This window comes from Marmota monax, unplaced genomic scaffold, assembly GCF_021218885.2.
Source record: "Marmota monax isolate L192 unplaced genomic scaffold, Marmota_monax_Labrador192_F-V1.1 WCK01_AAM20220418_F8-fsc00138, whole genome shotgun sequence".
Classification (NCBI taxonomy): Eukaryota; Metazoa; Chordata; class Mammalia; order Rodentia; family Sciuridae; genus Marmota; species Marmota monax.
Window position 1 is genome coordinate 4,846,431 of NW_026692763.1, and position 14,065 is coordinate 4,860,495.

Consider the following 14,065-nt stretch of genomic DNA (forward strand, 5'->3'; position numbering starts at 1 on the left):
GATCCCAGAGGTCAGAGAGAAAGGTCTTGAATAAGCTCCATTAAAGCTCTGTAAAAATATTTCACTTCAGATGATTGGTGAGCATGCCATCCTCTGGAACTCTAGTGAAGAAGGAAAAATAATAATGTATTTGCCAATGTATTGACCACCTACTATGCACACAGTAAAGTTTTTTAAATCCTACTAAATACTTATGCTAGAAAGTATGGGGGACACAATTTAAGATACTTGAAGTTGATTTCACTACATTTTTATCTGATCCAGTTTTATTTGATTGTACTTTCTCTTTAGTGGTACTCTCAGAAGAGTCAAAAAACAAACAGTACCCACTCATTGATTCATTCTACAGATATAGAGTACCATCTTTGGACCTGGTAGTGTTGGGTAAATAACATAGTGATCCTAAACCTGTAAGGATTTTCAATCTGATGGGATGGACATAACTGCCTGTATTAATGTCTTATCTCCATCATCTCGAATTAGGCCCCAACTTTCTTAATAAGACTCCTATAGCAAAAGAATCAAAACCAAGAATCAATAAATGGGATAGATTCAAACTAAAAAGCTTCTCAGCAAAAGAAACAATCAGTGAGGTGAATAGAGAGCCTACAGAATGGAAGCAAATCTTTACCACAAGAACATCAGATAAAGCACCAATCTCTAGGATATATAAAGCACTCAAAAACCTTAACACCAAAAAAACAAATAACCCAGTCAATAAATGGGCCAAGGAACTGAACAGAAACTTCTCAGAAGAGGATATACAATCAGTCAATAAATATATGAAAAAATGTTCATCATTGCCAGCAATTAGATAAATGCAAATCAAAACTACTCTAAGATTTCATCTTACTCCAGCCAGAATGGCAACTATCAAGAATACAAACAACAGTAAGAGTTGGTGAGGAGTGGGGGAAAAGGCACACTCATACACTGCTGGTGAGACTGCAAATTGGTGCAGCCAATATGGAAAGCAGTATGGAGATTCCTTGGAAAACTTGGATTGGAACCACTATTTGACCCAGCTATACCACTCCTCAGTTTATACCCAAAGGACTTAAAAACAGCATACTACAGGGACACAGCCATATTAATGTTTATAGCAGCACAATTCACAATGGTTAAATTATGGAACCAACCCAGATGTCCTTCAGTAGATGAATGGATAGGGAAATTTGGTATATATACACAATGGAACATTACTCAACATTAAAAGAGAATAAAATCATGGCATTTGCAGGTAAATGGATGAAGTTGGAAGTGAATTAATAAAAAATTAATTAATAAAAAATAAATGGATGAAGATGAAGTGAAGCAAGCCAATCCCAAAAAACAAAGGCCAAATGTTTTCCTTGATATGAGGATGCAGACGCATAATGGTGATAGCAGAAGAGCATGGGAGGAATGGAGAAACTTTAGATAGAGAAAGGGGAGGGAGGGGAAAAAAGGGGGCAAGAGGGTAGAAATGATGGTGAAATGAGTTAGACATCATTACCCTAAGTACATGTATAAAGACATGAATGGTGTGAAAATATTTTGTGTACAATCAATGATTTGAAAAAATGTACTCTATATGTGTGATCTGAAATGAATTGCATTCTGCCATCACGTATAACAAATTAGAATAAATAAATAAGGAAAAAAATGTTTTTGATTCAAAGTCCCCTATCCATTCAAACCACTCTTAGACCTCAGGTTGGACCTGTTCTGTTCCAGCGTGTCCAAAGTTAATATTCTGAAGACAAAATTTCTTATTATCCATTCTTCCAGAAACCAGTAGTTAATAATCAAACTATTTAATAAAGACCCATTAGGCACTCAAAGGTGTCAGTGAAACAGCGAAGAAGAAATCATAATCTCTAGCTCCAGAATCTCAAAACTGGTTGTACACACATGCATGCTCACACACACACACACACACACACACAATTTGCTATACAAACAGAACAAGGCAGAATCAGAAGGCTTCTGGGACAGAAATGTAGTTGAGAGTTTTACCAGAAGGGTGTGGACAGCATAGTGAAACAAACTCTTTTTTTCTTTTTTTAATGGGGGAGTGGGGGTACTGGGGATTGAGCTCAGGGGCACTCTACCACTGGGCCACATCCCCAGTCCTATTCTGTATTTTGTTTAGTGACAGGGTATTAGCACCTTGCCATTGCTGAGGCTGGCTTTGAATTTGTGATCTTCCTGCCTCAATCTCCCAAGTCACTGGGATTACAAGCATGTGCCACCTCATGAACAAACTCTTGTACAAAGGCCAGGAGGAAAGAAACCCTGAACAGGCCCAGCACAGGAAGCAGGTGCTTTGAGCATGAGATGGAGAGATAATTGACTGAGATAAAGCGGGAAAGGGAACAAACTGAATATCAACTCTGGAAAAGTTCTGAATTGAAAGCAAAGAATCTGAAATCTTAGAAGTTATAAGGAGTCCCTAAAATTATTTGAGCAGGTAGAGATGTCAGGGCCAATACAGGAAAATCCCCTTCCCCTCCCATGTGTGGAACTAACTGAGAGATCTGGAGTAGAATGGTCAGATGGTGATAAAAAAAATTCTTTTGTTATTAAAAAAGACTAGGTTGGAGAATGTGTCTTAGCTATGTTTATTAGGCAAACCTTTTAGGACTCACCTGGAAGGAAATGTATTTTCTCTTTCATGAGATCAGCAAATAGCTAAAATAAAGTAATTTGGAATGGACTGGAATGAAATGATGCACAAAAGCATAGTAGGCTAATGTAAACAAAAGGACATGATCCCCATATCAAGCACGGCAGAACTCAGAACAAAAAGGATTAAATGATATGCTGGCTGCCTAGTAAAAATGAAACTTTTACTAGTAATTTCATTCTCAATTACTAAAAATACAATACCTATGATATTTGAGCACCAAGTCAAACAGCAAAATTTTCCTGAAGAGGAAACTAAAGAAGATACAGGAAAACATAGAAACATATCAATAAAAAGAGATTTAAGTAAACTTGTGCTGTTCGAAGTAAGATCAATGATTAAAAGTTCAGGCTAAAGAATACTAAACAAAATAATAAAGTATGTGTATGAATGTGTGTATGAGTGTGCATATCACTGCTTCAATCACAGCATTGAACACACTTTACTTTCAAGTGCCTATGAACATAGAAAAAGGTCACAGAGAAAAAAATCAAATAAATTCCAAAAAGTAGCAATAATTCAACTAATGATCTCTGATGAAAATGAAATAAAAACTAATTACAATAATTAATAAAAAAATAAAAGAATAAAGTGACCTTTCAATCTGGAAAAGTGTTTAAATACCTTTATTAAATAACTCTTGGATTCAAAAGAATTAGATATTCTAAAAATCTAACTTTCATAAATGCATAACAGATTGTTGCCAACTACAGTCACCCTATGTGCTATAGAACACTGGAACTTATTCCTCCTATTTAACTGTATTTTGCCTCCTCTTATCCAACCTACCTCCATTCATCACACCCCTACTCTGCCTAGCCTCTGGTCAGCACAATTCTACATGTGTTGAATTGTCACATGGTACCAAGTAAATCTGTACAATTATGTGCTAATTAAAAATATAAAATAAATTTTTAAAATATTTTTTAGTTGTTGATGGACCTTTATTTTATTCATTTATTTATATGAGAATCGAACACAGTGTCTCACACATGTGAGGCCAGTGCTCTACCACTGAGTCACAACCCCAGCCCCCCAAAATAAAATAATTTTTAAAGATAGGAATGGCAGAAATTTTAGAAAACAATAACAACAATAATAATGCCAAAAATCAGAAGCTATGTTATATTATTAACATGGTAATCAAATGAGAACTCACTGCCTTAAGTGCTTACATAGGTGAATATAAAGAATAAAATACATGAAATAAGTATCTAATTCAAAACAGGACAACAAAAATAAATTGAAGGAAAGCAGTGAGAAAAAAATTAAGCCAAAATTGAATTAGAAATCAGAAAATAAAGTAAGAAAACCCACTCTAAGTTCTTTTCAACAAATGGTCTTGGAAGACAGCTATGCTCACCACTGGACTACCAGTGCCACCCACCAACAAATGGTTTTGGGATAACTGGATATCCACTTTCAAAAGAATGGATTTGAATCCCTGCCTCAGATCATATACAAAATTAATTAAAAATGGATCAAAGGCCTCAGCATAAGAACTAAGAGGTAAACGTAATAGGAGAAAATACAGGCATAGATCTTCATGAACTCAAATAAGGCTATGGTTTCTTAGCTATAACACTAAAAGCACACATCATAAAATAAAAAGCGGATAAAATGCCCATGATGGATTTTAAAACATTTCTGCTTCAATGGACACTATGAATAAAGGGAGAAAATAGCTCATAGAATGTGGGAGAAAATTTTTACCAATCATTTATCTGATGAGGGATTTAAGTCTAGACTATACAAAAAGCAATTACAATTCAATAATAATAAGGCAACTAACAACGATACATTTAAGGAATTGGTTCAAACACAAGTTTTTCCAAGCTTTCTGATCCCATATAATGGGGCACATTTTTCTTTAAGTGAGTGAATATAATCATCTTCAATGGGTACCTGAATTAATGTTTTCATATGAAGAAAATAGTGGCTGTGGTTTTTGTAGACAATTATAAAATAAAATTGTTTCACACCAAACAAAAAAGAGACAAAGAAGGGGGGAAAGCCAGACATATCCATAGTGAGGTACAACTCCACACCCTCCAGGATGGCTAGCCAGATAACAAGTGTTAACAAGGATGTGCAGAAATTGGATCCCTCATACACTGCTGATGGGACTGCAAAATTGCTCAATCTCTTTGGAAAATAGTTTGGCTCAAAGGCTAAGTGTAGGGTTACCCTGTGACCCAGCAATTTGACCCCCAAGGAGTATCCAAGAGACATGAAAATGTACATCCACACAAAAACTTGCCACAAATGTTACTAACCCCATTATTCATAATAGACAAAAACTGAAGACAACCCAAATGCCCAACAACTGGGGAATGGCTGAAAAAACTGTGGCCTATCCATACAATGGAATAATATTTGGCAACAGAGAGGAATGATGCATGTTACATCCTGTGTGGACCTTCAAAACATTATGCCATGTGAAAGAAGCCAGTCACAAAGGGCCATACTGTATGACTGCATTACATGAGTGTCCAGAACAGGTGAATCTACAGACAGAAAGTAGACTGATTGCCAGGGCCTAGGAAAGGTGGGCAAGTGAGGGAGATGGCTGAAGAGTGAGGGGTTTCTTTGGGGTGATGAAAAGTCTCTGCATTCAGTTATGGTGATTGTTCTGCCACTCCATAAATACACTAAAAGCCATTGGCTATGTACTTGGTATGGGAGGATTGTGTCGCATGGGTATGGTATGGGGGTTAAACCTGAATAAAACTGTTAGGTTTTATTACATCATTAATTTTTTAAGTTTCATTTATTCTTAAGTGACAAGTAATAATTGTACATATTTATTGGGTATAATGTGATGTTTCCATATGTATGTACATCACAGAATGAAAGTTACAGTTAGGTAGGAGGAATAAATTCTAGGGATCTATAGTTACTAATGTCCTACACATTTCACCATAGCTAAAAGAGGGGATTTGGTAAGGGGGGGAGGGAGAAGGGACATGAAAAGAGAAAAACTGCCCATTGAAATTGACCAAATTATGCTATGTGCATAAATAGATCATGGGGAATTTTACCTTATGTATGTCTAAAAAGCACCAATTAAAAAAAACAATAAATAAATAAATAAATAGCAGAAAGACTCATAGAATAGAGAAAGGGGAACATTTATTTGCATGGAAATAAGCAAAGAAGTCTTCTTCTTCTTCTTTTAAGATGCAGACAGAGGTTTATTTCGGAAAGTAGAGGCATATTCAAGGTAGAATATGGGCCATCTTCAGAGGGAAAAACAGTGCCCCCCCACATCATTTCTTATTTTGTGTACTTGTGTTCTCTCTCCCTTTGATTATCAATTGATTTCTCTCTTTTATTGATTTATTTTAAGAAAAAATTTTCAGATAAAAATTTAACAGTTAAATTAACATATCCATTACTGCAAATATTTATCATTTCTCCATGGTGAGAACATTTAAAATCTTCAAAATGTTTTTATCAGTGCATTATAGTTATACATAATAGCCAGGTTCATTTTGACATAATCCTACATGCATGGAATATAATTTGCTCTACCTCGATCCCCAGTCCTTCCTCTTTCCCTCCTCTCCTCCCTCCCTGGTTCTTTGAATGTGTCTCTACTTTCCTAAATAAACCTCTGTTTGTATCTCAAAAGAAGAAGAGGAGGAGGAAAAGGGGGAAGAGGAAGAGGAGGGCAAGGTGGGGGAGGAATGGAGAAATGTCAGGGAGACATTAATGTTTTTTTAAATCACAAGACTTCTTTGCTTAATTCCATGCAAATAAATGGATACTACTAGATGAAATAAAACTATGAAAAAGCCAATACATCAAAGATAACCCTGGAAGGGATAGAAAATCTAAGCCACCTACATTCCACAATGGAAAATAAGTGATTGTATTTATCATTTTTCTCTTATTAAAACTGTGATAGAAAATACTCAGAAATTTCAGGAGCTTAAAAAGAGAAGGATTTGTTTGCTCATTTACATTACATATGAACTTCAGTTGTGTACACCATGATTAACTGTTTCTTGTACCCTCTTCATTCAGGGATCCAAGCTGAAGAATCAGCCCTTCTTTGGGATGCCTTTCTTCGGTAAAAGAAGAAAAAAGCAAGACAACTTAATAGAAACACAATAACTTTTAAAGAGTTTGCCTGGAAAGGGCATACATCACATTCCGTCAAAGATTGGGGTGTATAATCCTCTTTCAGGTAAAAAAGAAGACAACTGCTGACAAAATATAGTCTGGCCAGGTGTGATGGTGCATGCCATGTGATGAAAGAGAAGAACTCATATCAAATAAGACCAAAAGGGAGAGGGAGGGAAATACCTAGGGGGAAAAACTTCAAAACAGGTATTCAAGACATATGAGAGAAAACTCTCAAACTCTAATTAAAGGATCAATTCAAGAAATATATATAAGATTATAAAATAGGGGCTAGGGTTGTGGCTCAGTGGTAGAGTGCTCACCTAGCATGCATGAGGCACTGGGTTCGATCCTCATAACCACATAAAAATAAAAAATAAAGATATTGTGTCCACCTAAAACTAAAAAATAAATATTTTTTTAAAAAAGATTATAAAATGGTGCTAACACCATTCAATTAACAGCTGATAGAAACAGTTATTTGTAGGATACCAAACTAACATCACACTGAGTACCACCTGGTCACAGAGAGAAACAGAGTTTTATCCAGTTATTCCTAAAATCCAGTAGGAGTTCTTAGCATTGGTCAATCATGGCACACAACATCATATGATGTATTTTAGCCAAAATTGTGTAACTTAGATGTAATCAGACTGCTAGAAATGAACTTCTAGTTATAGGAATACAGGATCCCAAGGAACAAGCTATTTCCACTAGGAGGAAATGAGCAGAAGGATCCGACAGCCCATGTCACCATGGGCACAGGGGTCAACACGGCTTTGTGTTGAATGGCCTGGGCTGGGACCTGAAAATTTGAGAAAACAAGTTCCAGGTGATGCTGCAGTCAGTGAACTTGATTAGGAGAAAGAGGAGATAGGATCTATCTCTTCATGCAGTCACTGCTATGAAAAATGAACTGTCATAGACTAAAAAAACTACAGAGGGAATTTTAACAATGAGCCCCAATGCATGGTCCTGGATAGGATTCCTATTTTGACAAACCAACTTGAAAGGATAATTTGGGGGATAACTGGAAAAAGTTGAATATGGACTAGTGATAGACAATAATAAAGAGTTATTAATTAGATTGTTATAAAAATGTTATTTGGGGTTTAAAAGGACTGAGGGTTTTTCTCTCTCATTTTTTCTTTGTTTATTAAGATGCAGGATAAATATTTTGGGGTCTAAAGTCACAATAATTATAATTTACTTTAAAGTTTCTTGGCATAAATATGTGAATTTTGAAAACTTGTACCAGGTGCAGATGATATCTGTATGGATACTCCAGAAAGGACTATCTGTTTTGTAAAATACAAATGTAAGACTCTTCCCAACAATTCAAATGAAGGAGACAAATAAATTGAAATAATAAGAAAATAAATCATAGTTAAAGGGAATAGAGATCCAAGATTTACTCTGAGAATTTCAAAACCCCAAAGGAAGTAAAACATTAGAACCAGAAGCAATTTTTACTAAAATGGAAGGGTCACACACTAAATGGTTCTGTGAACTCTGCACATAATTTTTGAAGGATAAAAAGATTTATACATTTAAACATCCTGAGATTTTTTTTAATTTCAAAGATACACAGTCATCAAATACTAAACAGCATGTATTGAGAGTTTACTGTCCAGATGATTCCCAAAGTGCTCCTCCTTCTTATCTTGTTTACCCTTCATTTTGTATCAAGGAGAAATAGGGTTTGAATCTTGATTTTACACTAAAAAGCTGTGTGAATTATGCAAGATCTCTGAACATCAATTCCTCACCTGTAAGTGGATACAATAAATGGCTTCTTCTTGCTACAAAATGAAGCTTAAACAAGATAAGACAGGTAGAGAATATTGGGAAGCATCAGGTCACAACATAAACAACTCAAAGGAGGCTCATGGGCTTTCTGCACCTTGCTGGGTATCCTGACATACATATTTCCTGCCCCTATTTTTAACACCACTATAATTTACCACAATATCACCACTGTAATTGGTAAGTCCAGCTATACCACCAGATGCAAGCTTCTTAAGTCATGCTCCTGTGTGTCTCATTCACCACAGTGATTCCCCAGTGTTTAAGGTAATGCCTGGCACAAAAGAGATCTTCAAGATACATACAATGCCCCAAGTAATGGAATACATGAACACTGGATACACATCACTCAGCTCCTCCATTCTGTGTTCAGAGGGAGGCACATGGAAGTGAAGGGAAAGATGCTTTCCCTAAGTTTGTGTGGAGGTTTCTGGAGAGTGCTGTCGACTACCTCTGTATTCCAAGAAGTTTAAAACTCTGCCCTGTCAGGCTGGGGATATAGTTCAGTTACTAGAGTGCTTGCCTCACATGCACAAGGCCCTGGGTTCAATTCCCAGCCCTGCAAAAAAAATTTTTTTAAAAACTGTCCTGTCTGCAATCAGGTCCAATGAACCAACAATAGGCTTGCCTTAAAGCACTTAAAACCCAGTAAGAGATTAATAGACATTCTCTGTTCCCTCCCACACGTAATAGATAGGATCAGTCCCATAGGAAGGAGCTTCTCAGCCAAAGTACAGGTCCCCTTTCCTGGAGCACCTACCTTTCTAAGTGTTTCATCTGGGATGAGAGTAGGAAATCCAAAGACTTCACCAGCCAGTCCTCCAGCACCTGGGGTTGGCTTGTTTGAGAAGCCTTCCCAGGCCACACCAGCCTGAGGGGGATCCTCCTCCATCTGCTCTCACCCATCATTTTTTTCTGTACCCCCCTCACCCAAAAATCTGCTCACTCCAAGACTGCCTGGAGCATCTCTTATCTTTTAGCTGGAAAGACTTTCAAGCTTACGTCAATTTTTCCTGCCAAACTGTGCAATTGTCAAGACTTCATTGTACTTTCATTATCAAATGATGAAATCTTGTCTTCTCTATTTGACTTGGGCTTTCTAGAGGTGAAGAGCAAGCTTCATTTACACAATCCCCACAAGACCTAGGACACACTAGCTTTGCTGTGGTGAACAGGGGCCCTCTCATGTCCCACCCTAGTTGTGAGCCTCACCCCACTGCCTGTGCCCATCTCAGCCACAATTACAATGACCTGGTGCCTCCTCTTCAGTCCTCTAAGTCAGGGACTTAACATGAAAAAGCGGTCAGCACTCTGAGACTGTCTGGAACAAAGAGTATGATAACAAGCTTGCTTGCCTCCTCTGGTGCAGTGGAACATTCCTGCACCCCAACTGCAGCTGGATTGCAGATGGGGGGGTTCCTTTCATTAATATCAGGACCTCTGGAATAGCCAGAGTCTCAGTCCTGGGCTATAAGAGGACTTATCCATGTATTTACAACCCAGGTAGAATCAGTGTGAGCTCTCTAGTATCCTCTGGGAGGCTGGAGCTTCATAATTGTCCCATGCCCCACACATTCCCTCAGGAGCAATTTCTTAGAAGGGGGAAAGATAAGGTCCAGTGGCATTGGGCTTCCTCCAATAAAAACTACAAATAAATAACAGGTAGAAGTATGTTTCTTATACTGAACTAAAGGGCCCGTTCCATCCATTAAAAAAGAAAAAAAATATCCTTTGGTCCACAACATTTGAAATTATTTTCTTCAAATGAAGTCAGAAATGTGCTCTGTTAGTATTTCATCATGTGGAACTCTTGTGGAAAGGGAATAACTATTCAGATAGCAAAAAATGTATGAAGTCATTTTCATTATCATTTCAACATGGATTTTTTTTTATCACAGTCTTTATAAGAAGGTCATACTAATCATGGTTGGACATTGGGGAGGGGACCAAGAGTGAGACACAAGGCTCAATGGAAATATGCCAAGAGACAGAGAAGCCAAATTCAGGGGTTCTTGTTGGTCAAGTTTGGACAATGGGGTAACAAAATAAATGATGTAATTAATTATAACCAAAATAATAAAATAAAAGTAAGTATATCATACTGACATAAATAGATTAATGAATGGATGGGCAAATGAATGAATAAATAAATAAGCAAACCAACAAGAAAGAAAAGTTCTTCCTAGGGATAGAATTTCAACTCATAAATTTTGAAGCCAGGATGGCATTAGGAAAAAAAAAAGCAATACTGAGCAAACATCACAGTAACAGTTGTTGCAGGATATTTATTTATGACAAAGGAAAATTAGTGTCTGCTCAGGACACACTTCTGTAAATATCACCTGTTTTAAGTGATTAAAGAGTCAACATGCCTGTATTAGAACAAATCATGGGGCTTCTGATACGATGCACTGATTCTGTGGTATTCCTGGCAAAATGTGCACACCCTGAACCTCAGTATAAGAAAACAGCAGACAAAATCCTTACAAGGCAATTCTGGAGTGATATCAACAAAATGGTGGTCAGCACTGAATGCCAGTGCCCATATATCCCACTCCTCATTGCAGAGTCCCACTTCCTCCCCACCAGTACCCTTACCTAAGCAAGGTAAGTTCTCAATCCTAGCAGCATTGAGAACTGGAATGGGGCTGAAACTTTAAACCCTCACCCTTATAACCCGGAATTTTCCTTCAAAGAAACCGGCACTATTAACAAAAGGGAAATTGTAAATAAAAATATTGGTTTGTGTAGCTACAGAGTGAAAACAGATTTCTGAGCTGGAAATCAGCTTTTAAGTGTGGTTCATTTGATCCACTGTATTCAAATGTCAAATTAAGAAATTAAACAAAATACTCCATTTTACTCCCTTGTCTAGGATAAAGACCTAAGTGACAGTTTTAAGCTGTAAACATCTTGTTCAGTTGTCAGATTATGTATTTTTGTTTAATTTCCTTGGTTAAAAAAATTTTGTTTTCAAGGTACTTGGGTTTCAAAGATTACATTTATGTCCTATGGAATGTAACTGTCTTTATTTATTAGATTTGTTTTTAAATGACACATGATTGTTAAATATATTTATGGGGGAATGTATGATGTTTTGATGCTACCATTCATTTTGTAATGATCAAAACAGGGTCTATGGCATAATGCATCTTTCATCTCAGGTGAAAATGAAAGAAAAATCAAGATGAACATAGCATTTCCAACAACAGTCTTTCTCTAAAGCAGGCAGCTAATGCACAGCTCATGCTGCTGCCAGGAATGTGAACTTTAGTCTTCTGCACCTTTCCATTGAAGGCATCTTGAATGACAGGTTACATGATGGGGCACATCAAGAGGTTTTTGGACCTTTCTTTTATGGACATTTTCATTCTGTTAATACATTCTTTATCTTCTTTTGGCACTAGCCACTCTTCTTCACCTTTCACTAGAAGTTTCAAATTCTCCCAGTCTTCAAATACATGGTCTTTGTTAAATTATTGAGAGGTAAAATATACATTGTTTAAAGCTATGTCAAGAAAATGCTATTAAGAATATTTTCAGTATTTTCATTTAATTTTGCAAACATAAGAAATAACCTGGCTGGGTATAGAATGTTGAGTTGTAAGATTTTCTTCTGGCATGGGTGTTTTCAGGAAAAATCTCAAGGCACTTTTAACTCCTATTTCTTTTTAAATAATGTGTTATTCTTTGGCATTAACATTTTTCTGGGAAAAAGTCATTCTTATCAATAAAATACAAAAATATTGGTTGTGCATGGTGGCACCTGTAACAACATCAGCAACCTAGAAGTCTGAGGCAGGAGGACAAAAATTTGAGGCCATCCTGACAACTTAGCAAAACCCTGTCTCAACATAAAATGTAAATAAGATATGAGGCTGTAACTCAGTGGTAGACCACCCCAGGCTTCAATCTCCAACATTTTGTAACAGGGACAATGGCAAGAACTGTGTCTTAACTAACTCTATTTGAGGTTAGATCTACTTTACAATTCACACCTTGTAAAGTTATTTTTTGTTTTTGCTTTTGCCACGTGTTGGAAATTATTTTAAAAATCACCTTTGAATGAATGATATGCTAATGGTTGGACTCAATTATTACAGGAAAAAGATATAAATACTGGTCCCAATATCACCTCATCAGTAATCTTCCTTTAGTTTTTCAGAGTCTGGGACAGTTGATGGTCTTCAGATAATATCAAAGTATGAGCCAAGGACTTTCTAATTCTGTTCTATAGTTATAAATGGAATACTGTTTAACATGCAAGGATTAATGTGTCTATCAAAAGAATTCTAGAGATGGCCTATGAGATGAAAGTTAATTGTTATCCCAGGGATATTCTGAAAGAAAATAAAAGAAACACAGCCCCTGGATGACAAATACCCCATTCAGTAGGTAGCCTTCCTGCACCATCCCACACACCTCCTTTCCTCCCTATTTTGTAATGATCAAAACAGGGTATATGGCATAATCCCTTTCAAGTACCTGAGTTCCCTAAGAGGATGTTTGAGGATGACAGCCCCTCCATCTTCACAGGGATGGCCCTTGAATGAACCCAACTTCCTGTACTTCAACTAGCATACCCCAAGTATTGGCTTTTTAGAAGCAAGCAAAAAGACTTAGAGCATGTAAGAATTTTACATCTACCATGTAGAGTCTGATACAAGATGTGGTAAAACACATGTATACATATAGTAAAACAGGAAGTGAATACTCCATAAGGGTAATGTTATGGTGTTGGTTTAGAGGTGGTAAAATGCCAGTTAACTCTGTGCCAAATACCATATCAAAACTTTCTTCCAGTGCTCACTTTGGCAGCAAATACACTAAAATTGGAACGATACAGAGAAGATTAGCATGGCCACTGCCCAAGATGTCTTGCAAATTCATGAAGCATTCCATGTTTTTTATTTTTAAAATTTTCACTTTATATATATATTTTTCCCTCATTTATCTGTTTGCCTTGATTCTCTTTCTCTCTTTTCCTCTGCTAACAGCAAATCTCTATTGTTCTCTTTTTCAATCCTCCTCTAATTTTTTAGTTCTATCTTCTCTCCTCCTCCCACATAATCATCACATCCTATAACTTGCCTCTTCTCTCCCAGTCCACCATTTGAAATTATAAACTCTTTTGCAAACTTATTGTTTTATTGTGCAATAACTAATTACATTGTTCCTGTTTATTATGGCAATTAACATTGTAAACATCAAAGCAGAAACTATTTGGTTTAATGCTGTTTATTTTTTGCATTGATTGTTATTTGTTTCACCCAAAACTGTTAATTACTGGAAACCTCAGCGACACTATAAGTCCACAGGATAGAAACTCTATTGCTTCAGATCCATACTGTTAGATGAGTAGATATACAAACAACATGAAAAACCAAGAGAACAAATCATCCCCCCAAAAAACCAATAGAATCCATCAAAACCCCAGAGAAAGAAATGTTAGATAAGGAGTTA

General features: G+C 36.6%; 1 non-coding gene across 1 annotated transcript; it reads left to right on the forward strand.

Annotated features, from left to right (window-relative positions):
• Positions 1–13,404: 13,404 nt before the first annotated feature.
• LOC124094336 (U6 spliceosomal RNA) lies at positions 13,405–13,510 on the forward strand. Its single transcript, XR_006852193.1, has one exon. It is a non-coding gene; the product is annotated as a U6 spliceosomal RNA (small nuclear RNA).
• The last annotated feature ends 555 nt before the right edge of the window (positions 13,511–14,065 follow it).